Here is a 25,463-nt window from a genome sequence, read left to right on the forward strand (position 1 = left end):
CGTCGTTGTTGGTACAGTAGAACACGAGTACTCAGACCCACATCAAGTCTGCGGCCACGCTTGCACACTCAGTCGGGCAGACATCCACAGTCACATGAACCTAACTTTCTTCACTTGTGCCAACACATGGGTATCCAGTCGTACATAAGGGATACTACAGTTGGGAAGCAAAAAAGGCCTTCCCTCAGGGAACGGTGGGCATCAGTATTGCTTAGCGAGAAGCTGGGGACACACCTGAAGCTTGCCTGTGTTTTCTGTCCCCTTGTCAGGTGAAGTTCTCAAGTGTGAGTGCCCGTCACTCAGAAAATGGAGCCCCGCTCGTGAGATGGTGACTCGAGGTGCTGGGGAGCCCGGCGAGAAGTGTGGCGGGCCCAGGTTGCGGCCACTGCTTTTTGGATCACCGAGCATGGTACGCCTTCCCCTGCCCCAAGACGCGTCATGGATTTCAGGTTTCCTGAGACTGCCTGAGTGGCTGTATGTATGGAGGGACCATTCCTTTTGCTGAGAAGCCTGGGGGCTCTGAGTTCCCCTGGGTGTTGGGGGACTCCAAAGTCACTGGCTCCTCCTGGGAGCGGCCCTGCCTGCCCCGTGGAGGTGGGCAGTGAGCCAGCACGTGCTCGGATCGATGATGACACCCTCACATGCATTCCTTGGAAAATCTGAACAAAATGAGTGAGAACTCACTACCGTCTCCTCATCGAAACTGAGGTCCAGCACGTTGCCTCCCTTGGAGTTAAGGGCGGGACTGGTTAGCAGTGAGTGCATCTCCCACTATGTCACACACGGGCATGGAGGAGCTAGGTCACCACCATTTGCGAGGCTCGCGTCTGAGGGTGGGCTGCGTACAGATGTTGGAGTGGCTCTTGGAATGCGAGGTCCATGTAAAGGCACTGAGGAGCATAGAGGCATTCGGCTTGTCCAGTGGTGGCAGGAGTCACAGTAGATCCTGGCTGAGCTCTTGAGCTCTTCACGCGGAAAGGTGTGTTTCTTCCCGTTAATGCTGCTAGTTGCGCTCGTTGGGGTAGTGGTGATATGAAATCCGAAGCACAAAAGTTTCTGTGGTTTCCGATCGGAGCCCCAGGTCAGATCTGAGGCCCTCGCCATTGCAGCCCTTTGGGTCGGTGAGATTCCCGAGTGGCCTGTGTACTGTAGCAGTTGCAGGGACCTAGTGGAACGTTGGCCGGGGCCAAAGGAAATAGGTCTAGTTTCTGTTCTTGGCAGTTCCTGTATTGCAACTCCTGTCACAGTGTTGAGCCTTGCAGGACACTGGGGACTGTGAGGCGATCGTAGCCATACATTCCTCCCGTGGGTTGGCCAGAGGCCTAGAGCAGAATGGTTGTGCAGGTGAAGGTAGGTGTAGTATGATTTCCTGGGACAATCTGTCCCCTGATATTCAGGCACTGTTGTTCTGTCTTCAGTGATACATACTGTGGTCCTTTTGGAGCTGCTGGTTGCTGGGTGCAGAGGACAGGGCATTGCTGGTGGTTGGGAGACTCGGTGATAGTGACCTTTGTGGCCTGATGCCAGTAAGAGGTCTTTCAAACTGTATCTTTGGTGCCTCGAAGAGTTACAATAACTAGGCCTAGGAGCCAGCCCTCTTGGTGGTAATAAGGTATGTTGCCCCCATTTAGCCCTTGGGACTGGAATTTACAACATGTATGATGAGTTTCTGAAGAATGGGGCGAGCAAGACAGCCCGGATCCCACCCAGGTGTTCACCACCCTGGCAGTGACACATCAACCTTGGAAGACCATGGTTGTGGTAGAGATCCGGCATTGGTTGGCATACCACGCTGCTTCAGTGTAGTAGCCATTGGCTCCCCTGACATGCGGGTGGGAAACCTGGCAAATCCAGGGTCTTCCCCTGCCTGTTTTTGTGAAGTCTTCCTGGAAGCAGCCTTAGTGATCTGTGAGCGCTTGGTGGTCTTGCGTGGTGGGGACAAGCTGCCAGGCAGGATGGCATGGTGTTGCCATAATGAAAGCCACCTTCTTCCTGTGGGTCTTGCTGAGTGCTGATTGCCCTGTGTGAGTAGAGCCCTTGGAGGCTTCTGATGTGGGTGAGTCACCCTGGGAGGCAGAAGGAGTTCAATTTAGACCAAGTCTTGCTTTATGGGAGCTTTCTCTAGGGTGTGGTTGGTGCCCAGGGCCCTGCAGGCTGTGGATCTGAGCATAATCTGGCCAGGAAATGGGCCCCGTTTCTGTGGGAGTAACCCCTGGATCCTGGTACCTGAGGATGACCAGCTCTTGTCTTGCGCTTTCCGGCGGAGCCCCGGAGACCGACTGGGCTAATTGCACAGGAAGAGGTGCATGCCCTGTATTCTTCTGCTCTGCGAGCGTATGGTGGGCTGCATCTGGCCCAAGGCCAAGTTAACCACACTGTAGGCCTTCTCCAGAAGAGAGAGTTCAGGGAGGAGGTGGGACTTGTGGCAAGGACACCTGAGCTGTAATAGTAGCTGGGGTAGTATCACGGTAAGGGACATTCACACAGATGCTCCGCAAGGGGGCCTTAGGTGGTCAGGTTCCTGTGCTTTGGTCAGACCGCATGGATCATGTAGATCGGGAGCCCAGAGCCTATGTCAACCCGTCAGTGTAATTTTGCATGGTGTTTTGTGGGAGCGTGGGAGTTCAGGTCTCTCTGGAGAAGATGTGTGTGTCAGACACCAGGGCCTTTGCTCAGGGGCTCTGAGACACGGAAATACACGGAGAGAGTTCCCAAGGCCCCCAGAATCCTGAGAGCACGTCGTTGTTGGTACAGTAGAACACGAGTACTCAGACCCACATCAAGTCTGCGGCCACGCTTGCACACTCAGTCGGGCAGACATCCACAGTCACATGAACCTAACTTTCTTCACTTGTGCCAACACATGGGTATCCAGTCGTACATAAGGGATACTACAGTTGGGAAGCAAAAAAGGCCTTCCCTCAGGGAACGGTGGGCATCAGTATTGCTTAGCGAGAAGCTGGGGACACACCTGAAGCTTGCCTGTGTTTTCTGTCCCCTTGTCAGGTGAAGTTCTCAAGTGTGAGTGCCCGTCACTCAGAAAATGGAGCCCCGCTCGTGAGATGGTGACTCGAGGTGCTGGGGAGCCCGGCGAGAAGTGTGGCGGGCCCAGGTTGCGGCCACTGCTTTTTGGATCACCGAGCATGGTACGCCTTCCCCTGCCCCAAGACACGTCATGGATTTCAGGTTTCCTGAGACTGCCTGAGTGGCTGTATGTATGGAGGGACCATTCCTTTTGCTGAGAAGCCTGGGGGCTCTGAGTTCCCCTGGGTGTTGGGGGACTCCAAAGTCACTGGCTCCTCCTGGGAGCGGCCCTGCCTGCCCCGTGGAGGTGGGCAGTGAGCCAGCACGTGCTCGGATCGATGATGACACCCTCACATGCATTCCTTGGAAAATCTGAACAAAATGAGTGAGAACTCACTACCGTCTCCTCATCGAAACTGAGGTCCAGCACGTTGCCTCCCTTGGAGTTAAGGGCGGGACTGGTTAGCAGTGAGTGCATCTCCCACTATGTCACACACGGGCATGGAGGAGCTAGGTCACCACCATTTGCGAGGCTCGCGTCTGAGGGTGGGCTGCGTACAGATGTTGGAGTGGCTCTTGGAATGCGAGGTCCATGTAAAGGCACTGAGGAGCATAGAGGCATTCGGCTTGTCCAGTGGTGGCAGGAGTCACAGTAGATCCTGGCTGAGCTCTTGAGCTCTTCACGCGGAAAGGTGTGTTTCTTCCCGTTAATGCTGCTAGTTGCGCTCGTTGGGGTAGTGGTGATATGAAATCCGAAGCACAAAAGTTTCTGTGGTTTCCGATCGGAGCCCCAGGTCAGATCTGAGGCCCTCGCCATTGCAGCCCTTTGGGTCGGTGAGATTCCCGAGTGGCCTGTGTACTGTAGCAGTTGCAGGGACCTAGTGGAACGTTGGCCGGGGCCAAAGGAAATAGGTCTAGTTTCTGTTCTTGGCAGTTCCTGTATTGCAACTCCTGTCACAGTGTTGAGCCTTGCAGGACACTGGGGACTGTGAGGCGATCGTAGCCATACATTCCTCCCGTGGGTTGGCCAGAGGCCTAGAGCAGAATGGTTGTGCAGGTGAAGATAGGTGTAGTATGATTTCCTGGGACAATCTGTCCCCTGATATTCAGGCACTGTTGTTCTGTCTTCAGTGATACATACTGTGGTCCTTTTGGAGCTGCAGGTTGCTGGGTGCAGAGGACAGGGCATTGCTGGTGGTTGGGAGACTCGGTGATAGTGACCTTTGTGGCCTGATGCCAGTAAGAGGTCTTTCAAACTGTATCTTTGGTGCCTCGAAGAGTTACAATAACTAGGCCTAGGAGCCAGCCCTCTTGGTGGTAATAAGGTATGTTGCCCCCATTTAGCCCTTGGGACTGGAATTTACAACGTGTATGATGAGTTTCTGAAGAATGGGGCGAGCAAGACAGCCCGGATCCCACCCAGGTGTTCACCTCCCTGGCAGTGACACATCAACCTTGGAAGACCGTGGTTGTGGTAGAGATCCGGCATTGGTTGGCATACCACGCTGCTTCAGTGTAGTAGCCATTGGCTCCCCTGACATGCGGGTGGGAAACCTGGCAAATCCAGGGTCTTCCCCTGCCTGTTTTTGTGAAGTCTTCCTGGAAGCAGCCTTAGTGATCTGTGAGCGCTTGGTGGTCTTGCGTGGTGGGGACAAGCTGCCAGGCAGGATGGCATGGTGTTGCCATAATGAAAGCCACCTTCTTCCTGTGGGTCTTGCTGAGTGCTGATTGCCCTGTGTGAGTAGAGCCCTTGGAGGCTTCTGATGTGGGTGAGTCACCCTGGGAGGCAGAAGGAGTTCAATTTAGACCAAGTCTTGCTTTATGGGAGCTTTCTCTAGGGTGTGGTTGGTGCCCAGGGCCCTGCAGGCTGTGGATCTGAGCATAATCTGGCCAGGAAATGGGCCCCGTTTCTGTGGGAGTAACCCCTGGATCCTGGTACCTGAGGATGACCACCTCTTCTCTTGCGCTTTCCGGCGGAGCCCCGGAGACCGACTGGGCTAATTGCACAGGAAGAGGTGCATGCCCTGTATTCTTCTGCTCTGCGAGCGTATGGTGGGCTGCATCTGGCCCAAGGCCAAGTTAACCACACTGTAGGCCTTCTCCAGAAGAGAGAGTTCAGGGAGGAGGTGGGACTTGTGGCAAGGACACCTGAGCTGTAATAGTAGCTGGGGTAGTATCACGGTAAGGGACATTCACACAGATGCTCCGCAAGGGGGCCTTAGGTGGTCAGGTTCCTGTGCTTTGGTCAGACCGCATGGATCATGTAGATCGGGAGCCCAGAGCCTATGTCAACCCGTCAGTGTAATTTTGCATGGTGTTTTGTGGGAGCGTGGGAGTTCAGGTCTCTCTGGAGAGGATGTGTGTGCTCAGACACCAGGGCCTTTGCTCAGGGGCTCTGAGACACGGAAATACACGGAGAGAGTTCCCAAGGCCCCCAGAATCCTGAGAGCACGTCGTTGTTGGTACAGTAGAACACGAGTACTCAGACCCACATCAAGTCTGCGGCCACGCTTGCACACTCAGTCAGGCAGACATCCACAGTCACATGAACCTAACTTTCTTCACTTGTGCCAACACATGGGTATCCAGTCGTACATAAGGGATACTACAGTTGGGAAGCAAAAAAGGCCTTCCCTCAGGGAACGGTGGGCATCAGTATTGCTTAGCGAGAAGCTGGGGACACACCTGAAGCTTGCCTGTGTTTTCTGTCCCCTTGTCAGGTGAAGTTCTCAAGTGTGAGTGCCCGTCACTCAGAAAATGGAGCCCCGCTCGTGAGATGGTGACTCGAGGTGCTGGGGAGCCCGGCGAGAAGTGTGGCGGGCCCAGGTTGCGGCCACTGCTTTTTGGATCACCGAGCATGGTACGCCTTCCCCTGCCCCAAGACGCGTCATGGATTTCAGGTTTCCTGAGACTGCCTGAGTGGCTGTATGTATGGAGGGACCATTCCTTTTGCTGAGAAGCCTGGGGGCTCTGAGTTCCCCTGGGTGTTGGGGGACTCCAAAGTCACTGGCTCCTCCTGGGAGCGGCCCTGCCTGCCCCGTGGAGGTGGGCAGTGAGCCAGCACGTGCTCGGATCGATGATGACACCCTCACATGCATTCCTTGGAAAATCTGAACAAAATGAGTGAGAACTCACTACCGTCTCCTCATCGAAACTGAGGTCCAGCACGTTGCCTCCCTTGGAGTTAAGGGCGGGACTGGTTAGCAGTGAGTGCATCTCCCACTATGTCACACACGGGCATGGAGGAGCTAGGTCACCACCATTTGCGAGGCTCGCGTCTGAGGGTGGGCTGCGTACAGATGTTGGAGTGGCTCTTGGAATGCGAGGTCCATGTAAAGGCACTGAGGAGCATAGAGGCATTCGGCTTGTCCAGTGGTGGCAGGAGTCACAGTAGATCCTGGCTGAGCTCTTGAGCTCGTCACGCGGAAAGGTGTGTTTCTTCCCGTTAATGCTGCTAGTTGCGCTCGTTGGGGTAGTGGTGATATGAAATCCGAAGCACAAAAGTTTCTGTGGTTTCCGATCGGAGCCCCAGGTCAGATCTGAGGCCCTCGCCATTGCAGCCCTTTGGGTCGGTGAGATTCCCGAGTGGCCTGTGTACTGTAGCAGTTGCAGGGACCTAGTGGAACGTTGGCCGGGGCCAAAGGAAATAGGTCTAGTTTCTGTTCTTGGCAGTTCCTGTATTGCAACTCCTGTCACAGTGTTGAGCCTTGCAGGACACTGGGGACTGTGAGGCGATCGTAGCCATACATTCCTCCCGTGGGTTGGCCAGAGGCCTAGAGCAGAATGGTTGTGCAGGTGAAGATAGGTGTAGTATGATTTCCTGGGACAATCTGTCCCCTGATATTCAGGCACTGTTGTTCTGTCTTCAGTGATACATACTGTGGTCCTTTTGGAGCTGCTGGTTGCTGGGTGCAGAGGACAGGGCATTGCTGGTGGTTGGGAGACTCGGTGATAGTGACCTTTGTGGCCTGATGCCAGTAAGAGGTCTTTCAAACTGTATCTTTGGTGCCTCGAAGAGTTACAATAACTAGGCCTAGGAGCCAGCCCTCTTGGTGGTAATAAGGTATGTTGCCCCCATTTAGCCCTTGGGACTGGAATTTACAACATGTATGATGAGTTCCTGAAGAATGGGGCGAGCAAGACAGCCCGGATCCCACCCAGGTGTTCACCACCCTGGCAGTGACACATCAACCTTGGAAGACCATGGTTGTGGTAGAGATCCGGCATTGGTTGGCATACCACGCTGCTTCAGTGTAGTAGCCATTGGCTCCCCTGACATGCGGGTGGGAAACCTGGCAAATCCAGGGTCTTCCCCTGCCTGTTTTTGTGAAGTCTTCCTGGAAGCAGCCTTAGTGATCTGTGAGCGCTTGGTGGTCTTGCGTGGTGGGGACAAGCTGCCAGGCAGGATGGCATGGTGTTGCCATAATGAAAGCCACCTTCTTCCTGTGGGTCTTGCTGAGTGCTGATTGCCCTGTGTGAGTAGAGCCCTTGGAGGCTTCTGATGTGGGTGAGTCACCCTGGGAGGCAGAAGGAGTTCAATTTAGACCAAGTCTTGCTGTATGGGAGCTTTCTCTAGGGTGTGGTTGGTGCCCAGGGCCCTGCAGGCTGTGGATCTGAGCATAATCTGGCCAGGAAATGGGCCCCGTTTCTGTGGGAGTAACCCCTGGATCCTGGTACCTGAGGATGACCAGCTCTTGTCTTGTGCTTTCCGGCGGAGCCCCGGAGACCGACTGGGCTAATTGCACAGGAAGAGGTGCATGCCCTGTATTCTTCTGCTCTGCGAGCGTATGGTGGGCTGCATCTGGCCCAAGGCCAAGTTAACCACACTGTAGGCCTTCTCCAGAAGAGAGAGTTCAGGGAGGAGGTGGGACTTGTGGCAAGGACACCTGAGCTGTAATAGTAGCTGGGGTAGTATCACGGTAAGGGACATTCACACAGATGCTCCGCAAGGGGGCCTTAGGTGGTCAGGTTCCTGTGCTTTGGTCAGACCGCATGGATCATGTAGATCGGGAGCCCAGAGCCTATGTCAACCCGTCAGTGTAATTTTGCATGGTGTTTTGTGGGAGCGTGGGAGTTCAGGTCTCTCTGGAGAGGATGTGTGTGCTCAGACACCAGGGCCTTTGCTCAGGGGCTCTGAGACACGGAAATACACGGAGAGAGTTCCCAAGGCCCCCAGAATCCTGAGAGCACGTCGTTGTTGGTACAGTAGAACACGAGTACTCAGACCCACATCAAGTCTGCGGCCACGCTTGCACACTCAGTCAGGCAGACATCCACAGTCACATGAACCTAACTTTCTTCACTTGTGCCAACACATGGGTATCCAGTCGTACATAAGGGATACTACAGTTGGGAAGCAAAAAAGGCCTTCCCTCAGGGAACGGTGGGCATCAGTATTGCTTAGCGAGAAGCTGGGGACACACCTGAAGCTTGCCTGTGTTTTCTGTCCCCTTGTCAGGTGAAGTTCTCAAGTGTGAGTGCCCGTCACTCAGAAAATGGAGCCCCGCTCGTGAGATGGTGACTCGAGGTGCTGGGGAGCCCGGCGAGAAGTGTGGCGGGCCCAGGTTGCGGCCACTGCTTTTTGGATCACCGAGCATGGTACGCCTTCCCCTGCCCCAAGACGCGTCATGGATTTCAGGTTTCCTGAGACTGCCTGAGTGGCTGTATGTATGGAGGGACCATTCCTTTTGCTGAGAAGCCTGGGGGCTCTGAGTTCCCCTGGGTGTTGGGGGACTCCAAAGTCACTGGCTCCTCCTGGGAGCGGCCCTGCCTGCCCCGTGGAGGTGGGCAGTGAGCCAGCACGTGCTCGGATCGATGATGACACCCTCACATGCATTCCTTGGAAAATCTGAACAAAATGAGTGAGAACTCACTACCGTCTCCTCATCGAAACTGAGGTCCAGCACGTTGCCTCCCTTGGAGTTAAGGGCGGGACTGGTTAGCAGTGAGTGCATCTCCCACTATGTCACACACGGGCATGGAGGAGCTAGGTCACCACCATTTGCGAGGCTCGCGTCTGAGGGTGGGCTGCGTACAGATGTTGGAGTGGCTCTTGGAATGCGAGGTCCATGTAAAGGCACTGAGGAGCATAGAGGCATTCGGCTTGTCCAGTGGTGGCAGGAGTCACAGTAGATCCTGGCTGAGCTCTTGAGCTCGTCACGCGGAAAGGTGTGTTTCTTCCCGTTAATGCTGCTAGTTGCGCTCGTTGGGGTAGTGGTGATATGAAATCCGAAGCACAAAAGTTTCTGTGGTTTCCGATCGGAGCCCCAGGTCAGATCTGAGGCCCTCGCCATTGCAGCCCTTTGGGTCGGTGAGATTCCCGAGTGGCCTGTGTACTGTAGCAGTTGCAGGGACCTAGTGGAACGTTGGCCGGGGCCAAAGGAAATAGGTCTAGTTTCTGTTCTTGGCAGTTCCTGTATTGCAACTCCTGTCACAGTGTTGAGCCTTGCAGGACACTGGGGACTGTGAGGCGATCGTAGCCATACATTCCTCCCGTGGGTTGGCCAGAGGCCTAGAGCAGAATGGTTGTGCAGGTGAAGATAGGTGTAGTATGATTTCCTGGGACAATCTGTCCCCTGATATTCAGGCACTGTTGTTCTGTCTTCAGTGATACATACTGTGGTCCTTTTGGAGCTGCAGGTTGCTGGGTGCAGAGGACAGGGCATTGCTGGTGGTTGGGAGACTCGGTGATAGTGACCTTTGTGGCCTGATGCCAGTAAGAGGTCTTTCAAACTGTATCTTTGGTGCCTCGAAGAGTTACAATAACTAGGCCTAGGAGCCAGCCCTCTTGGTGGTAATAAGGTATGTTGCCCCCATTTAGCCCTTGGGACTGGAATTTACAACGTGTATGATGAGTTTCTGAAGAATGGGGCGAGCAAGACAGCCCGGATCCCACCCAGGTGTTCACCTCCCTGGCAGTGACACATCAACCTTGGAAGACCGTGGTTGTGGTAGAGATCCGGCATTGGTTGGCATACCACGCTGCTTCAGTGTAGTAGCCATTGGCTCCCCTGACATGCGGGTGGGAAACCTGGCAAATCCAGGGTCTTCCCCTGCCTGTTTTTGTGAAGTCTTCCTGGAAGCAGCCTTAGTGATCTGTGAGCGCTTGGTGGTCTTGCGTGGTGGGGACAAGCTGCCAGGCAGGATGGCATGGTGTTGCCATAATGAAAGCCACCTTCTTCCTGTGGGTCTTGCTGAGTGCTGATTGCCCTGTGTGAGTAGAGCCCTTGGAGGCTTCTGATGTGGGTGAGTCACCCTGGGAGGCAGAAGGAGTTCAATTTAGACCAAGTCTTGCTGTATGGGAGCTTTCTCTAGGGTGTGTTTGGTGCCCAGGGCCCTGCAGGCTGTGGATCTGAGCATAATCTGGCCAGGAAATGGGCCCCGTTTCTGTGGGAGTAACCCCTGGATCCTGGTACCTGAGGATGACCAGCTCTTGTCTTGCGCTTTCCGGCGGAGCCCCGGAGACCGACTGGGCTAATTGCACAGGAAGAGGTGCATGCCCTGTATTCTTCTGCTCTGCGAGCGTATGGTGGGCTGCATCTGGCCCAAGGCCAAGTTAACCACACTGTAGGCCTTCTCCAGAAGAGAGAGTTCAGGGAGGAGGTGGGACTTGTGGCAAGGACACCTGAGCTGTAATAGTAGCTGGGGTAGTATCACGGTAAGGGACATTCACACAGATGCTCCGCAAGGGGGCCTTAGGTGGTCAGGTTCCTGTGCTTTGGTCAGACCGCATGGATCATGTAGATCGGGAGCCCAGAGCCTATGTCAACCCGTCAGTGTAATTTTGCATGGTGTTTTGTGGGAGCGTGGGAGTTCAGGTCTCTCTGGAGAGGATGTGTGTGCTCAGACACCAGGGCCTTTGCTCAGGGGCTCTGAGACACGGAAATACACGGAGAGAGTTCCCAAGGCCCCCAGAATCCTGAGAGCACGTCGTTGTTGGTACAGTAGAACACGAGTACTCAGACCCACATCAAGTCTGCGGCCACGCTTGCACACTCAGTCAGGCAGACATCCACAGTCACATGAACCTAACTTTCTTCACTTGTGCCAACACATAGGTATCCAGTCGTACATAAGGGATACTACAGTTGGGAAGCAAAAAAGGCCTTCCCTCAGGGAACGGTGGGCATCAGTATTGCTTAGCGAGAAGCTGGGGACACACCTGAAGCTTGCCTGTGTTTTCTGTCCCCTTGTCAGGTGAAGTTCTCAAGTGTGAGTGCCCGTCACTCAGAAAATGGAGCCCCGCTCGTGAGATGGTGACTCGAGGTGCTGGGGAGCCCGGCGAGAAGTGTGGCGGGCCCAGGTTGCGGCCACTGCTTTTTGGATCACCGAGCATGGTACGCCTTCCCCTGCCCCAAGACGCGTCATGGATTTCAGGTTTCCTGAGACTGCCTGAGTGGCTGTATGTATGGAGGGACCATTCCTTTTGCTGAGAAGCCTGGGGGCTCTGAGTTCCCCTGGGTGTTGGGGGACTCCAAAGTCACTGGCTCCTCCTGGGAGCGGCCCTGCCTGCCCCGTGGAGGTGGGCAGTGAGTCAACACGTGCTCGGATCGATGATGACACCCTCACATGCATTCCTTGGAAAATCTGAACAAAATGAGTGAGAACTCACTACCGTCTCCTCATCGAAACTGAGGTCCAGCACGTTGCCTCCCTTGGAGTTAAGGGCGGGACTGGTTAGCAGTGAGTGCATCTCCCACTATGTCACACACGGGCATGGAGGAGCTAGGTCACCACCATTTGCGAGGCTCGCGTCTGAGGGTGGGCTGCGTACAGATGTTGGAGTGGCTCTTGGAATGCGAGGTCCATGTAAAGGCACTGAGGAGCATAGAGGCATTCGGCTTGTCCAGTGGTGGCAGGAGTCACAGTAGATCCTGGCTGAGCTCTTGAGCTCTTCACGCGGAAAGGTGTGTTTCTTCCCGTTAATGCTGCTAGTTGCGCTCGTTGGGGTAGTGGTGATATGAAATCCGAAGCACAAAAGTTTCTGTGGTTTCCGATCGGAGCCCCAGGTCAGATCTGAGGCCCTCGCCATTGCAGCCCTTTGGGTCGGTGAGATTCCCGAGTGGCCTGTGTACTGTAGCAGTTGCAGGGACCTAGTGGAACGTTGGCCGGGGCCAAAGGAAATAGGTCTAGTTTCTGTTCTTGGCAGTTCCTGTATTGCAACTCCTGTCACAGTGTTGAGCCTTGCAGGACACTGGGGACTGTGAGGCGATCGTAGCCATACATTCCTCCCGTGGGTTGGCCAGAGGCCTAGAGCAGAATGGTTGTGCAGGTGAAGATAGGTGTAGTATGATTTCCTGGGACAATCTGTCCCCTGATATTCAGGCACTGTTGTTCTGTCTTCAGTGATACATACTGTGGTCCTTTTGGAGCTGCTGGTTGCTGGGTGCAGAGGACAGGGCATTGCTGGTGGTTGGGAGACTCGGTGATAGTGATCTTTGTGGCCTGATGCCAGTAAGAGGTCTTTCAAACTGTATCTTTGGTGCCTCGAAGAGTTACAATAACTAGGCCTAGGAGCCAGCCCTCTTGGTGGTAATAAGGTATGTTGCCCCCATTTAGCCCTTGGGACTGGAATTTACAACATGTATGATGAGTTCCTGAAGAATGGGGCGAGCAAGACAGCCCGGATCCCACCCAGGTGTTCACCACCCTGGCAGTGACACATCAACCTTGGAAGACCGTGGTTGTGGTAGAGATCCGGCATTGGTTGGCATACCACGCTGCTTCAGTGTAGTAGCCATTGGCTCCCCTGACATGCGGGTGGGAAACCTGGCAAATCCAGGGTCTTCCCCTGCCTGTTTTTGTGAAGTCTTCCTGGAAGCAGCCTTAGTGATCTGTGAGCGCTTGGTGGTCTTGCGTGGTGGGGACAAGCTGCCAGGCAGGATGGCATGGTGTTGCCATAATGAAAGCCACCTTCTTCCTGTGGGTCTTGCTGAGTGCTGATTGCCCTGTGTGAGTAGAGCCCTTGGAGGCTTCTGATGTGGGTGAGTCACCCTAGGAGGCAGAAGAAGTTCAATTTAGACCAAGTCTTGCTGTATGGGAGCTTTCTCTAGGGTGTGTTTGGTGCCCAGGGCCCTGCAGGCTGTGGATCTGAGCATAATCTGGCCAGGAAATGGGCCCCGTTTCTGTGGGAGTAACCCCTGGATCCTGGTACCTGAGGATGACCACCTCTTGTCTTGCATTTTCCGGCGGAGCCCCGGAGACCGACTGGGCTAATTGCACAGGAAGAGGTGCATGCCCTGTATTCTTCTGCTCTGCGAGCGTATGGTGGGCTGCATCTGGCCCAAGGCCAAGTTAACCACACTGTAGGCCTTCTCCAGAAGAGAGAGTTCAGGGAGGAGGTGGGACTTGTGGCAAGGACACCTGAGCTGTAATAGTAGCTGGGGTAGTATCACGGTAAGGGACATTCACACAGATGCTCCGCAAGGGGGCCTTAGGTGGTCAGGTTCCTGTGCTTTGGTCAGACCGCATGGATCATGTAGATCGGGAGCCCAGAGCCTATGTCAACCCGTCAGTGTAATTTTGCATGGTGTTTTGTGGGAGCGTGGGAGTTCAGGTCTCTCTGGAGAAGATGTGTGTGTTCAGACACCAGGGCCTTTGCTCAGGGGCTCTGAGACACGGAAATACACGGAGAGAGTTCCCAAGGCCCCCAGAATCCTGAGAGCACGTCGTTGTTGGTACAGTAGAACACGAGTACTCAGACCCACATCAAGTCTGCAGCCACGCTTGCACACTCAGTCAGGCAGACATCCACAGTCACATGAACCTAACTTTCTTCACTTGTGCCAACACATAGGTATCCAGTCGTACATAAGGGATACTACAGTTGGGAAGCAAAAAAGGCCTTCCCTTAGGGAACGGTGGGCATCAGTATTGCTTAGCGAGAAGCTGGGGACACACCTGAAGCTTGCCTGTGTTTTCTGTCCCCTTGTCAGGTGAAGTTCTCAAGTGTGAGTGCCCGTCACTCAGAAAATGGAGCCCCGCTCGTGAGATGGTGACTCGAGGTGCTGGGGAGCCCGGCGAGAAGTGTGGCGGGCCCAGGTTGCGGCCACTGCTTTTTGGATCACCGAGCATGGTACGCCTTCCCCTGCCCCAAGACGCGTCATGGATTTCAGGTTTCCTGAGACTGCCTGAGTGGCTGTATGTATGGAGGGACCATTCCTTTTGCTGAGAAGCCTGGGGGCTCTGAGTTCCCCTGGGTGTTGGGGGACTCCAAAGTCACTGGCTCCTCCTGGGAGCGGCCCTGCCTGCCCCGTGGAGGTGGGCAGTGAGCCAGCACGTGCTCGGATCGATGATGACACCCTCACATGCATTCCTTGGAAAATCTGAACAAAATGAGTGAGAACTCACTACCGTCTCCTCATCGAAACTGAGGTCCAGCACGTTGCCTCCCTTGGAGTTAAGGGCGGGACTGGTTAGCAGTGAGTGCATCTCCCACTATGTCACACACGGGCATGGAGGAGCTAGGTCACCACCATTTGCGAGGCTCCCGTCTGAGGGTGGGCTGTGTACAGACGTTGGAGCGGCTCTTGGAATGTGAGGTCCGTGGTGAAGTGCACTGAGGAGCATAGAGGCATCTGGGTTGTCCAGTGGTGGTTGAAGTCACAGTAGATCCTGGCTGAGCTCTTGTGCTCTTCACTCGGAAATTTGTGTTCCTCACAGTTCATGCTGTGAGTGGTCTAGTTGGGCCTGTTGTGCTATGAAAACCGAAGCACGGAAGCTTCTGTGGATTCTGATTCGAACCCCAGGTCAGATCTGAGGTCCTCGCTGTTGGGGCCCTTTTAGTTGGTGAAATTCCTGTGTGCCCTCTGGGCTGCAGCGGTTGTAGGGACCTACAGGAACGGTGGCAGTTGTGCAAGGCAATAGGCCTTGTTTCTGCCCTTGGAAGTTCCTGAATTGCTACTGCTGTCACAGTGCTTGAGTCTTGGAGGCCACCATGGACTGTGAAGTGATCCCAGGCCTGCATTTTCCTGCAGGTTGGCCAGAGGCCTAGAGCAGAATGGTTGTGCAGGTGAGGAAAAGTGCAGTATGATTTCCTGGGACAGTATGTCTACTGAGGCTGTAGGCACTGTTGTTTTTTCAGTGATACATACTGTGGTCCTTTTGGAGCTGTCCTTGGCTGGATACAAAGGAGAGGGCCTTGCTGGTGATTGGGAGGCTCGGTGATAAGTGACCTTTGTGGCCTTGGTGACCAGCTACCAGTAGAATGACTCTCCAAGTGTATCTTTGGTGCCTTGAAGAGTTGCAGTAACAGAAGCCAGGGAGCCAGCCCTGTGGGTGGTAATGCAGTGTGTACACATGCCCCTTGGCTGCCATTTGGCCCTGACCCTGGAATTAACAAGGTGTGTGAGTTCTTAAAGGCTGGGGCCAGGCAGACAGCCCTGATGACACCCAGGTGTTCTCCACACTGGCAATGAAGCATCAACCTTCAAGGCCCTTGGTTGTGGTAGAGATTGGTCATTGGTTGACAGACCAGCACTGCCTCAGTGTAGGAGCCAGCAGCTCCCCTGGCACTATGGCAGAAACCTGGCATATCCAAGGTCTTCTCCTGGCAGGTCTTTTGAAGTCTTCCCGGAAGCCGCTTTGGTGATCTGTGAGCCCTCCGTCATGTTGCATAGCTGAGACATGGTGGAAAGGTGTGATGTCACCCTAGTCAAAGCCCACCTTCGTCCTGTGGGTCTTGCTGGGTGCTCATTGTCCCTTTGTGAGCTGAGGCCCTGGAAGCTTCCGATGTGGGTGAGTCGTCTTTTGGGTCAGGAGGAGTTCAATTTGGACCAAGCCCTGCATTTTGGGAGCTTTCTCTAGGGTGTGGTCGGTACCCAGGGTGCTGCATGCTGTGGATCTAAGGATAATCTGGCCAGGAAAGGGGTCTAGTTTCTGTGAGAGTAACCCTTGAATCCTGGTACCTGAGGAAGACCAAAGCCCATCTTGCACTTTCCGGCAGAGGCTGGACAGTGATTGAACTGACTGTGCAGGAAGAGATGCATCCCCTGAATTCTTTTGCTTGAGGGTGTGGTGGGCCATATCTGCCCCAGTGCCAAGTTCACCATACTATGTGGTTTTATGGGAAAGTTTCCTTGTTAGGGTAGGAGGTAGGACTTGTGACAAGGACCCCTGAGCTGTAGTAGTAGCTGGGGTAGTCACAGGGTACGTGGCATTCACACAGATGCTCCGCAAGGCGACCTTGTTCAGTCAGGTCCCTGTGCTTTCGCCAGAGTTCATGGGGCATGGAGATTGGGAGCCTAGAACCTATGTACGTAGCTCTGAAGTGAAATTTTGCATGGGGCTGGAGGAAGGTGCCAAGCGTCATCCCCCATTTTGTGGGTGGCAGGTCAGGGCTCCATTGAGATGGGACATGTGTTCAGACACCAAAGCTTTTGCACGCGGGCTCTGAGACCGGAGACACCCAGGAGTTTCCAAGGGAGCCCTAAAATGCCGGGAGTGCATCCTTTTTGGTATGCTGGAACACAGGTACTCAGCCCCACATCAAATTTCCTGCCACCCTGATCAGTTGGACATACACCCACAGGCACTAGAACCTAATAATTGCACTCTTCTGACAGATAGGTATCCAGTTGTCTGTACAGGATCAATACACTTGGCTTGGAGATACAGGCCTTCCCCCCATGAAGCATGTGCATTGATCTCGCTCAGTGAGAGACCGGGTACACATCTGAAGGCTGCCTGTGCTTTCTGTCTCCTTGTCAGGTGAAGTTGCCAGGCATGACTGTCCGTCACCCAGGAGACGAAGCCGCACCCGTGAGGTGGTGAATCGAGGTGCAGGGGAGTCTGACGAGAAGTGTGGCAGGCCCCGGTTGCTGCCAGTTCTTTTTGAATCACCAAGCATGGTATGCCTTCCCCTGCCTCAAGACGTCATGAATTTCAGGTTTCCTCAGACTGCTTGAGTGACTGTACATATGGAGGGACCATTCCTCTTACTGAGAAGCCTGGGGGCTCTGAGTCCCCCAGCTGCTAGAGGACCTCCAGATCACTGGCTCCTCCTGGGAGTGGTGCTGCCTGCCCTGCGGAGGTGGGCAGCGAGCCAGCACGTGCTCGGATCGATGATGACACCCTCACATGCATTCCTTGGAAAATCTGAACAAAATGAGTGAGAACTCACTACCGTCTCCTCATCGAAACTGAGGTCCAGCACGTTGCCTCCCTTGGAGTTAAGGGCGGGACTGGTTAGCAGTGAGTGCATCTCCCACTATGTCACACACGGGCATGGAGGAGCCAGGTCACCACCATTTGTGAGGCTCCCGTCTGAGGGTGGGCTGTGTACAGATGTTGGAGCAGCTCTTGGAATGTGAGGTCCATGGTGAGGAGCACTGAGGAGCATAGAGGCATCCGGCTTGTCCAGTGTTGGTAGGAGTCGCAGAAGATCCTGGCTGAGCTCTTGAGCTCTTCGCTCAGAAATGTGGTTTCCTCCCAGTTCATGCAGTGAGTGCGCTAATTGGGGCTCTGTTGATGTCAGTTCTGAAGCAATGAAGCTTCTGTGGTTTGTGATTGGAGCCCCAGGTCAGATCTGAGGCCCTCGCTGTTGCAGCCCTTTGGGTTGCTGAGATTCCTGAGTGCTGTGTGGGCTGTAGCGGCTGCAGAGACCAAGGGAAATGGTGGCAGTTGTGAAAGTTAATAAGCCTTATTTCTGCCCTTGGCAGTTCCTGAATTGCAACTCTTTCACATGCTTGAGTCTTGGAGGTCACCATGGACTGTGCTGTGGTCCTGGGCCTGCATTTCTCCTGCAGGTTGGCCAGAGGCCCAGAGAAGAATGTATGTGCAGGTGAGGAAAAGTGCAGTGTGATTTCCTGGGATATGTCCGCTGAGGATGCAGGCACTGTTGTTCTGTCTTCAGTGATATATACTGTGTTCCTTTTGGAGCTGCTCGTGGCTAGGTGCAGAGGACAGGGCATTGCTGGTGCTTGGGAGGCTCGGTAATAGTGACCTTTGTAGCCTTGGTGGCCTGATGCCAGTAAAAGGTCTTTCAAACTATATCTTTGGTGCCTTGAAGAGATATAATAACTAGGCCTGGAGCCAGCCCTCTTGGTGGTAATAAGGTATGTGCACATGCCCTATGGCCCCCATTTAGCCGTTGGGACTGGAATTTACAAAGTGTATGAGTTCCCGAAGAATGGGGCCAGCAAGACAGCCCGGATCCCACCCACGTGTTCACCACCCTGGCAGTGACATGTGAATGTTGGAAGACCATGGTTGTGGTAGAGATCCGGCATTGGTTGGCATACCACGCTGCTTCAGTGTAGTAGCCATTGGCTCCCCTGACATGAGGGTGGGAAACCTGGCAAATCCAAGGTCTTCCCCTGCCTGTTTTTTTGGAGTCTTCCTGGAAGCAGCCTTAGTGATCTGTGAGCACTTGGTGGTCTTGTGTGGTGGAGACGAACTGCCAGGCGGAATGGCATGGTGTTACCACAAGGAAAGCCACCTTCTTCTTGTGGGTCTTGCTGAGTGCTGATTGCCCTGTGTGAATAGAGCCCTTGGAGGCTTCTGATGTGGGTGAGTCACCCTGGGGAGCAGGAGGAGTTCAATTTGGACCAAGTCTTGCTTTGTGGAGGTGATGGAATTCCAGTTGAGCTATTTCAAATCCTGGAAGATGACGCTATGAAAGTGCCGCACTCAATATGTCATCAAATTTGGAAAACTCAGCAGTGGCCACAGGACTGGAAAAGGTCAGTTTTCATTCCAATCCCAAAGAAAGGCAAAAGAATGCTCAAACTTGCACTCATTTCACATGCTAGTAAAGTAATGCTCAAAATTCTCCAAGCCAGGCTTCAGCAATACATGAACTGTCAACTTCCAGATGTTCAAGCTGGTTTCAGAGAAGGTTTCTGATGTGAGTGAGTCACCCTGGGGGACAGGAGGAGTTCAATTTGGACCAAGTCTTGCTTTGTGGAGGTGACAGAATTCCAGTTGAGCTATTTGAAATCCTGGAAGATGATGCTATGAAAGTGCTGCACTCAGTATGCTAGCAAATTTGGAAAACTCAGCAGTGGCCACAGGACTGGAAAAGGTCAGGTTTCATTCCAATCCCAAAGAAAGCCAAAGAATGCTCAAAATACTGCAGAGTTGTACTCACCTCACACACTAGTAAAGTAATGCTCAATATTCTCCAAGCCAGGCTTCAGCAATACGTGAACCGTCAACTTCCAGATGTTCAAGCTGGTTTTAGAAAAGGCAGAGGAACCAGAGAGCAAATTGCCAACATCTGCTGGATCATGGAAAAAGCCAGAGAGTTCAGAAAAACATCTTTCTGCTTTATTGACTATGCCAAAGCCTTTGACTGTGGATCACAATAGACTGTGGGAAAATTCTGAAAGAGATGGGAATACCAGACCACCTGACTGCCTCTTGAGAAATCTATATGCAGATCAGGAGGCAACAGTTAGAACTGGACATGAAACAATAGACTGGTTTGAAATAGGAAAGGAGTACGTCAAGGCTGTATATTGTTACCTGCGCATTTAACTTATAAGCAGAGTGCATCATGAGAAATGCTGGATTGGCGGAAGCACAAGCTGGAATCAAGATTGCTGGAGAAATATCAAGAACCTCAGATATATGCAGATGATACCACCCTTATGGCAGAAAGTGAAAAAGATCTAAAGAGCCTCTAGATGAGAGTGAAAGAGGAGAGTGAAAAAGTTTGTTTAAAGCTCAACATTGAGAAAACTAAGATCATGGCATCCAGTCCCATCACTTCATGGCAAGTAAGTAGATGGGGAAACAGTGGCTGACTTTATTTTTCTGGGCTCCAAAATCACAGCAGATGGTAATTGCAGCCACAAAATTAAAAGAAGCTTACTCCTTGGAAGGAAAGTTATGACCAACCTAGACAGCATATTAAAACAGCAGAGACATTACTTTGCCCACAGAGGTCTGTCTAGTCAAGGCTATGGTTTTTCCAGTAGTCATGTATGGATGTGAGAGTTGGACTATAAAGAAATCTGAGTGCTAAAAATTGATCCTTTTGAACTGTTGTGTTGGAGAAGACTCTTGAGCGTCCCTTGGACTGCAAGGAGATCTAACCAGTCCATCATAAAGGAGATCAGTCCAGGGTGTTCATTGGAAGGGCTGATGTGAAGCTGAAACTCCAAATCCTTTTTGCCACCTGATGTGAAGAGCTGACTCATTCAAACGACCCTGATGCTGGGAAAGAGTGAGGGCCGGAGGAGAAGGGAACGATAGGATAAGATGGTTGGATTGCATCACTGACTCAGTGGACATAGGTTTGAGTAAACTCCAGGAGTTGGTGATGAACAGGGAGGCGTGGCATGCTGTAGTTCATGGGGTCGCAAAAAGTTAGACACGACTGAGTGACTGAAGTAAAATGAACTTGCCTTATTGGATTTTTCTCTAGGTTGTGGTTGGTATCCAGGGCCCTGCAGGCTGAGGATGAGCATAATCTGTCCAGTAAAGGGGCCCTGATTCTGTGGAAGTGACCCCTGGATCCTGGTACCTGAGGATGACCACCCCTTGTCTTGCACTTTCCAGGAGAGCCCCAGAGAGTGACTGGACTGATTGGACAGGAAGAGACCCATGCCCTGTATTCTTTTGCTCTGTGAGGGTATGGTGGGCTATATCTGGCCCAAAGCCAAGTTAACCACACTGTAGGCCTTCTCTGGAAAGTTTCCTTGTTCAGGGAGGAGGTGGGACTTGTGGCAAGGACACTTGAGCTGTAATAGTAGCTGGGGTAGTCTCAGGATGAGGGACATTCACACAGATGCTCCACGAGGGAACGTTGGGCACTCAGGTTCCTGTGCTTTGCTGATACAGCAGGGGTCATGTAGATCAGGAGCCCAGAGCCTATGTCAACCCCTTGGTGTAATTTTGCATGGTATTGTGGAAGGTGCTAGGCATCATCCCTCATTTTGTGGGAGGGTGGGAGTTCAGATCTCCACGGAGATGTGCGTGTTCAGACACCAAGGCCTTTGCACAGGGCCTTGAGACACGGAAGTACACGGAAAGAGTTTCAGAGGCACACCGAGAATCCTGAGAGCACATCCTTGTTGGTATGCTAGAACACAAGTACTCAGACCCACATCAAGTTCCCCTACACGCTTGCACACTCAGTCAGACAGACATCCATGGTCACATGAACCTAACTTTCTGCACTCATTCCAACACATAGCTATCCAGTTGGAAATAGGGGATACTGCAGTTGGGAAGCAGAAAAGGCCTTCCCTCATGGGCATCGATATGCTAGTGAGAAGCTGGGTACACATCTGAAGCCTGCCTGTGCTTTCTGTCCCTTTGTCAGGTGAAGTTGCCTGTTATGACTGTCCATCACCCAGGAGACGAAGCCGTGCCAGTGAGGCAGTGACTCAAGGTGCAGAGGAGTCCGGTGAGAAGTGTGGTGGGCCCAGGTTGCTGCCACTGCTTTTTGGATCCCTGAGCATGGTACGCCTTCCCCTGCCGCAAAACATGTCATGGATTTCGGCTTTCCTGGGAATGCCTGAGTGGCTGTAAGTATGGAGGGACCATTCCTCTTGCTGAGAAACCTGGGGGCTCTGAGTTTCCCCAGCTGCTTGAGGACTCTCAGGTCACTGGCTCCTCCTGGGAGCGGTGCTGCCTGCCCTGCAGAGGTGGGCAGCGAGCCAGCACGTGCTCGGATCGATGATGACACCCTCACATGCATTCCTTGGAAAATCTGAACAAAATGAGTGAGAACTCACTACCGTCTCCTCATCGAAACTGAGGTCCAGCACGTGGCCTCCCTTGGGGTTAAGGGTGGGACTGGTTAGAGGTGAGGGCACTGTGTCACACACACACATGGAGGAACCAGGTTACCAGCATTTGTGAGGCTCCTGTCTGAGGGTGGGCCGTGTACAGATGTTCGAGCGGCCCTCTTGGAATGCGAGGTCCATGTAAAGGCACTGAGGAGCATAGAGGCATCTGGCTTGTCCAGTGGTGGTAGGTGTCACAGTAGATCCTATCCTCAGACAGTTGAGCTCTTAGCTTGGAAAGGTGCATTTTGTCCTGATTCCTGCTGCAAGTGTGCTAACTGGGGCTCTGGTAATGTCGATTCTGAAGCAGTGAAGCTTCTGTGGTTTGTGACTGGAGCCCCAGATCAGATCTGAGGCCCTCGCCATTGTGGCCCTTTGGGTTACTGAGATTCCTGAGTGCCATGTGGGCTGCAGTGGCTACAGAGACCTAGGGGGATGGTGGCAGTTGTGAAAGTTAATAAGCCTCATTTCTGCCCTTGGCAGTTCCTGAATTGCAGCTCTTGTCACATGCTTGAGTCTTGGAGGTCACCATGGACTGTGCTGTGGTCCTAGGCCTGCATTTCTCCTGCAGGTTGGCCAGAGGCCCAGGGGAGAATGTATGTGCAGGTGAGGAAAAGTGCAGTGTGCTTTACTGGGATGATATGTCTGCTGAGGCTGCAAGCACTATTGTTCTGTTTTCAGTGATACAGTGTGGTCCTTTTGGAGCTGCCATCAGCTGGGTACAGAGGAGAGGGCATTGTTTGTCATGGGAGGCTCAATAATAGGTGACCTTTGTGGCCTTGTTGTCCCACTGCCAGTAGAAGGACTCTCCAAGGGTATCTTTGGTGCCTTGAAGAGTTGCAATAATGAGGCCAAGGAACCAGCCCTGTGGGTAGTTATGTGGTGTGCACACATGCCCCTTGGCCACCATTTGTCCCCTTGGCCTGGTATTATCAAGATTCCCTAAGGTTGGGCCAGCCAGCCAGCCCTGATAGCGCCCATGTGTTTGCCCCCCTGGCAATGGAGCATCAACCTTCGAGGACCGTGGTTGTGATACACATTGGTCATTGGTTGGCATACCAAGGCTGCCTCATTGTAGGAGACAGCAGCTCCCATGGCACTATGGCAGAGACCTGGCACATCCAAGGTCTTCCCCTGGCAGGTCTTTTGAAGTCTTCCTGAAAGCATCCTTGGTGATCTGTGAGCCCTTGGTCGCGTTGCCCACCTTCTTCCTGTGGGTCTTGCTGGCTACTCATTGTCCCTGTGAGCCAAGGCCCTGGAGGCTTCAGATTTAGATGAGTCATCCATTGCAGCAGAATGAGTTCAATTTGGACCAAGCCCTGCATTATGGGGGCTTTCTCTAGGGTGTGGTCAGTACCCAGGGCCCTGCAGGCTGTGCATTTGAGGATAATCTGGCTGGGAAAGGAATCCCGTTTCTGTGGGCATGACCCCATGTACCTAAGAATGACCAGGTCTCATCTTGCAGTTTCCAGTGGAGGCCGGACTTTGATTGGACTGAATGGCAGGAAGATACGCATGCCCTGAATTCTTTTCCTATTTGAGGGTGCAGTGGGCCATATCTGCCCTAGTGCCAAGTTCACCTTACTGTGCAGTTCTCTGGGAAAATTATCTTGTTAGGGTAGGAGGTGGGACTTGTGACAAGGACCCCTGAGCTATAGTCGTAGCTCACATAGTCTCAGGGTACGTGGCATTCACACAGACTCTCTGCAAGGTGACCTTGGGCAGTCAGGTCTCTGTGCTGAGGTCAGAGATCATGGGTCATGGAGATTGGGAGCCTAGAGCCTATGTCAACAGCCCCTTGGTGAAATTTTGCATGGATCTTATGGAAGATGCCAAGTGTTATCCCCATTTCATGGGAGGGCGGGAGGTCAGGACTCCATGGAGACGGCACACGTGTTCAGACTGTAGGGCCTTTGCACGTGGTCTCTGAGACTTGGATACCTGGACAGATTTCCAGACACACACCCAAAATGCTGAGGGTGCGTTCTTGTTGGTACACCAGAACACAGGCACTCAACCTCACATCGAATCCCCTGCCACCCTTGCATGCCTGGTCAGAAGGACACCCACATGCACTTGTGCCTAATTTGCTGCACTCTTTTGAAAGATAGGTAACCATTTGTCTGTAAAGGATCAACATAGTTGGGTTGCAGATACAGGCCTCCCCCCAGTGAAACATTTGCATCAGTATTAGTGAGAGACCAAGTACACATCTCAAGCATTCCTGTGGTTTCTGTCCACTTGTCAGGTGAAGTTGCCAGGTATGACTGTCCGTCACCCAGGAGATGAAGCCCCGCCCATGAGGCAGTGACTCAAGGTGCAGAGGAGTCCGGCGAGAAGTGTGGCATGCCCAAATTGCTGCCACTGTTTTTTGGATCACTGAGCACGGTACGCCTTCTCCTGCCCCAAGATGTGTTATGAATTTCAGGTTTCCTGGGACTGCCTGAGTGGCTGTACGTATGAAGGGACCGTTCCTCTTGCTGAGAAGCCTGGGGGCTCTGAGTTCCCCCAGCTGCTGCAGGACTCCCAGGTCACTGGCTCCTCCTGGGAGTGGTGCTGCCTGCCCTGTAGAGGTGGGCAGCGAGCCAGCACGTGCTCGGATCGATGATGACACCCTCACATGCATTCCTTGGAAAATCTGAACAAAATGAGTGAGAACTCACTACCGTCTCCTCATCAAAACTGAGGTCCAGCACGTTGCCTCCCTAGGGGTTAAGGACGGGGCTGGTTAGCAATAAGGGCATCTCCCACTATGTCACACACACACATGGAGGAGCCAGGTCACCACCATTTGCGAGGCTCCCGTCTGAGGGTGGGCCGTGTACAGATGTTGGAGTGGCTCCTGGAATGCGAGGTCCATGGTGAAGGGCACTGAGGAGCACAGAGGCATCCGGCTTGTCCAGTGGTGGCAGGAGTCACAGTGAATCCTCTTGGACAGGTGAGCTTTTGGCTTGAAAATGTTCATTTCTTCCTGGTTACTGCTGCAAATGCACTTACTGGGTCAGTGGCGATGTGGAATCTGAAACAAGGATGCTTCTGTGGCTTCTGATTGGAGCCCCAGGTCAGGTCTGAGGCCCTCGCCATTGCGGCCCTTTGGGTTGTTGAGATTCCTGAGTGCCCTGTGGGCTGCAGTGGTTGCATGGACCTAGGGGAACGGTGGCAGTTGTAACAGTTAATAGGCTTCATTTCTGCCCTTGGCAGTTCCTGAATTGCAACTGCTGTCACATGCTTGAGTCTTGGAGGTCGCCATGGACTGTGAAGTGATCCCAGGCCTGGATTCCTCCTGCAGGTTGGCCAGAGGCCTAGAGCAAAATAGTTGTGCAGGTGAGGAAATGTGCTGTGTGATTTCCTTGGACAATCTGTCCCCTGGGGCTGAAGGCACTGTTGTTTCTTCGGTGATACATACTGTGGTCCTTTTGGAGCTGTCCTCATCTGGGTACAGAGGAGAGGGGATTGCTTGTGCCTGGGAGGCTCAGTGACAGTGACCGTTGTGGCTTTGGTGGTCCAATGCCAGAAGAAGAACTCTTCATTCGTATCCTTAGTACCTTGAGAGGTTGCACTAACCGAGTCTAAGGAGCCAGCCCATGGGTGGTAATGTGGTGTGCGTACATCCTCTTGGCCCCCATTTGGCCCCTTAGCCTGGAATTTGCAAGGTATGTGATTTCTTAAAATTTGGGGCCAGCTAGTTGGCCCTGATCCACCCAG

The 25,463-nt window shown here is 53.2% G+C and overlaps 1 protein-coding gene and 9 non-coding genes across 17 annotated transcripts in view; all 10 read left to right on the forward strand.

Annotated features, from left to right (window-relative positions):
- The window catches only part of LOC138423313 (uncharacterized), a 107,605-nt gene that overhangs the window by 17,565 nt on the left and 64,577 nt on the right, over positions 1-25,463 (forward strand). For 4 of the 8 annotated variants that reach the window (XM_069559098.1, XM_069559095.1, XM_069559103.1 and 1 more), the window contains 9 exons: positions 270-409; positions 3,007-3,146; positions 5,745-5,884; positions 8,483-8,622; positions 11,221-11,360; positions 13,959-14,098; positions 16,732-16,871; positions 21,293-21,497; positions 24,007-24,146. The gene's annotated coding sequence lies outside the window, so the exon portion shown is untranslated. Of the gene's footprint in view, positions 1-269; positions 410-3,006; positions 3,147-5,744; positions 5,885-8,482; positions 8,623-11,220; positions 11,361-13,958; positions 14,099-16,731; positions 16,872-21,292; positions 21,498-24,006; positions 24,697-24,959; positions 25,083-25,463 lie in introns of those variants that run through there. The other 4 variants (XM_069559101.1, XM_069559102.1, XM_069559099.1 and 1 more) reach the window with 3 other exon arrangements.
- LOC138424077 (small nucleolar RNA SNORD116) lies at positions 620-712 on the forward strand. Its single transcript, XR_011250646.1, has one exon. It is a non-coding gene; the product is annotated as a small nucleolar RNA SNORD116 (small nucleolar RNA).
- Positions 3,357-3,449, forward strand: LOC138423962 (small nucleolar RNA SNORD116). The gene has a single exon (XR_011250540.1). It is a non-coding gene; the product is annotated as a small nucleolar RNA SNORD116 (small nucleolar RNA).
- On the forward strand, positions 6,095-6,187 carry LOC138423963 (small nucleolar RNA SNORD116). The gene has a single exon (XR_011250541.1). It is a non-coding gene; the product is annotated as a small nucleolar RNA SNORD116 (small nucleolar RNA).
- LOC138423964 (small nucleolar RNA SNORD116) lies at positions 8,833-8,925 on the forward strand. The gene has a single exon (XR_011250542.1). It is a non-coding gene; the product is annotated as a small nucleolar RNA SNORD116 (small nucleolar RNA).
- On the forward strand, positions 11,571-11,663 carry LOC138423965 (small nucleolar RNA SNORD116). The gene has a single exon (XR_011250543.1). It is a non-coding gene; the product is annotated as a small nucleolar RNA SNORD116 (small nucleolar RNA).
- Positions 14,309-14,401, forward strand: LOC138423966 (small nucleolar RNA SNORD116). The gene has a single exon (XR_011250544.1). It is a non-coding gene; the product is annotated as a small nucleolar RNA SNORD116 (small nucleolar RNA).
- LOC138423968 (small nucleolar RNA SNORD116) lies at positions 17,079-17,171 on the forward strand. Its single transcript, XR_011250546.1, has one exon. It is a non-coding gene; the product is annotated as a small nucleolar RNA SNORD116 (small nucleolar RNA).
- On the forward strand, positions 21,643-21,735 carry LOC138423969 (small nucleolar RNA SNORD116). The gene has a single exon (XR_011250547.1). It is a non-coding gene; the product is annotated as a small nucleolar RNA SNORD116 (small nucleolar RNA).
- Positions 24,357-24,449, forward strand: LOC138423970 (small nucleolar RNA SNORD116). The gene has a single exon (XR_011250548.1). It is a non-coding gene; the product is annotated as a small nucleolar RNA SNORD116 (small nucleolar RNA).

The sequence above is a fragment of the Ovis canadensis genome, chromosome 18 (assembly GCF_042477335.2).
Source record: "Ovis canadensis isolate MfBH-ARS-UI-01 breed Bighorn chromosome 18, ARS-UI_OviCan_v2, whole genome shotgun sequence".
Taxonomy (NCBI): domain Eukaryota; kingdom Metazoa; phylum Chordata; class Mammalia; order Artiodactyla; family Bovidae; genus Ovis; species Ovis canadensis.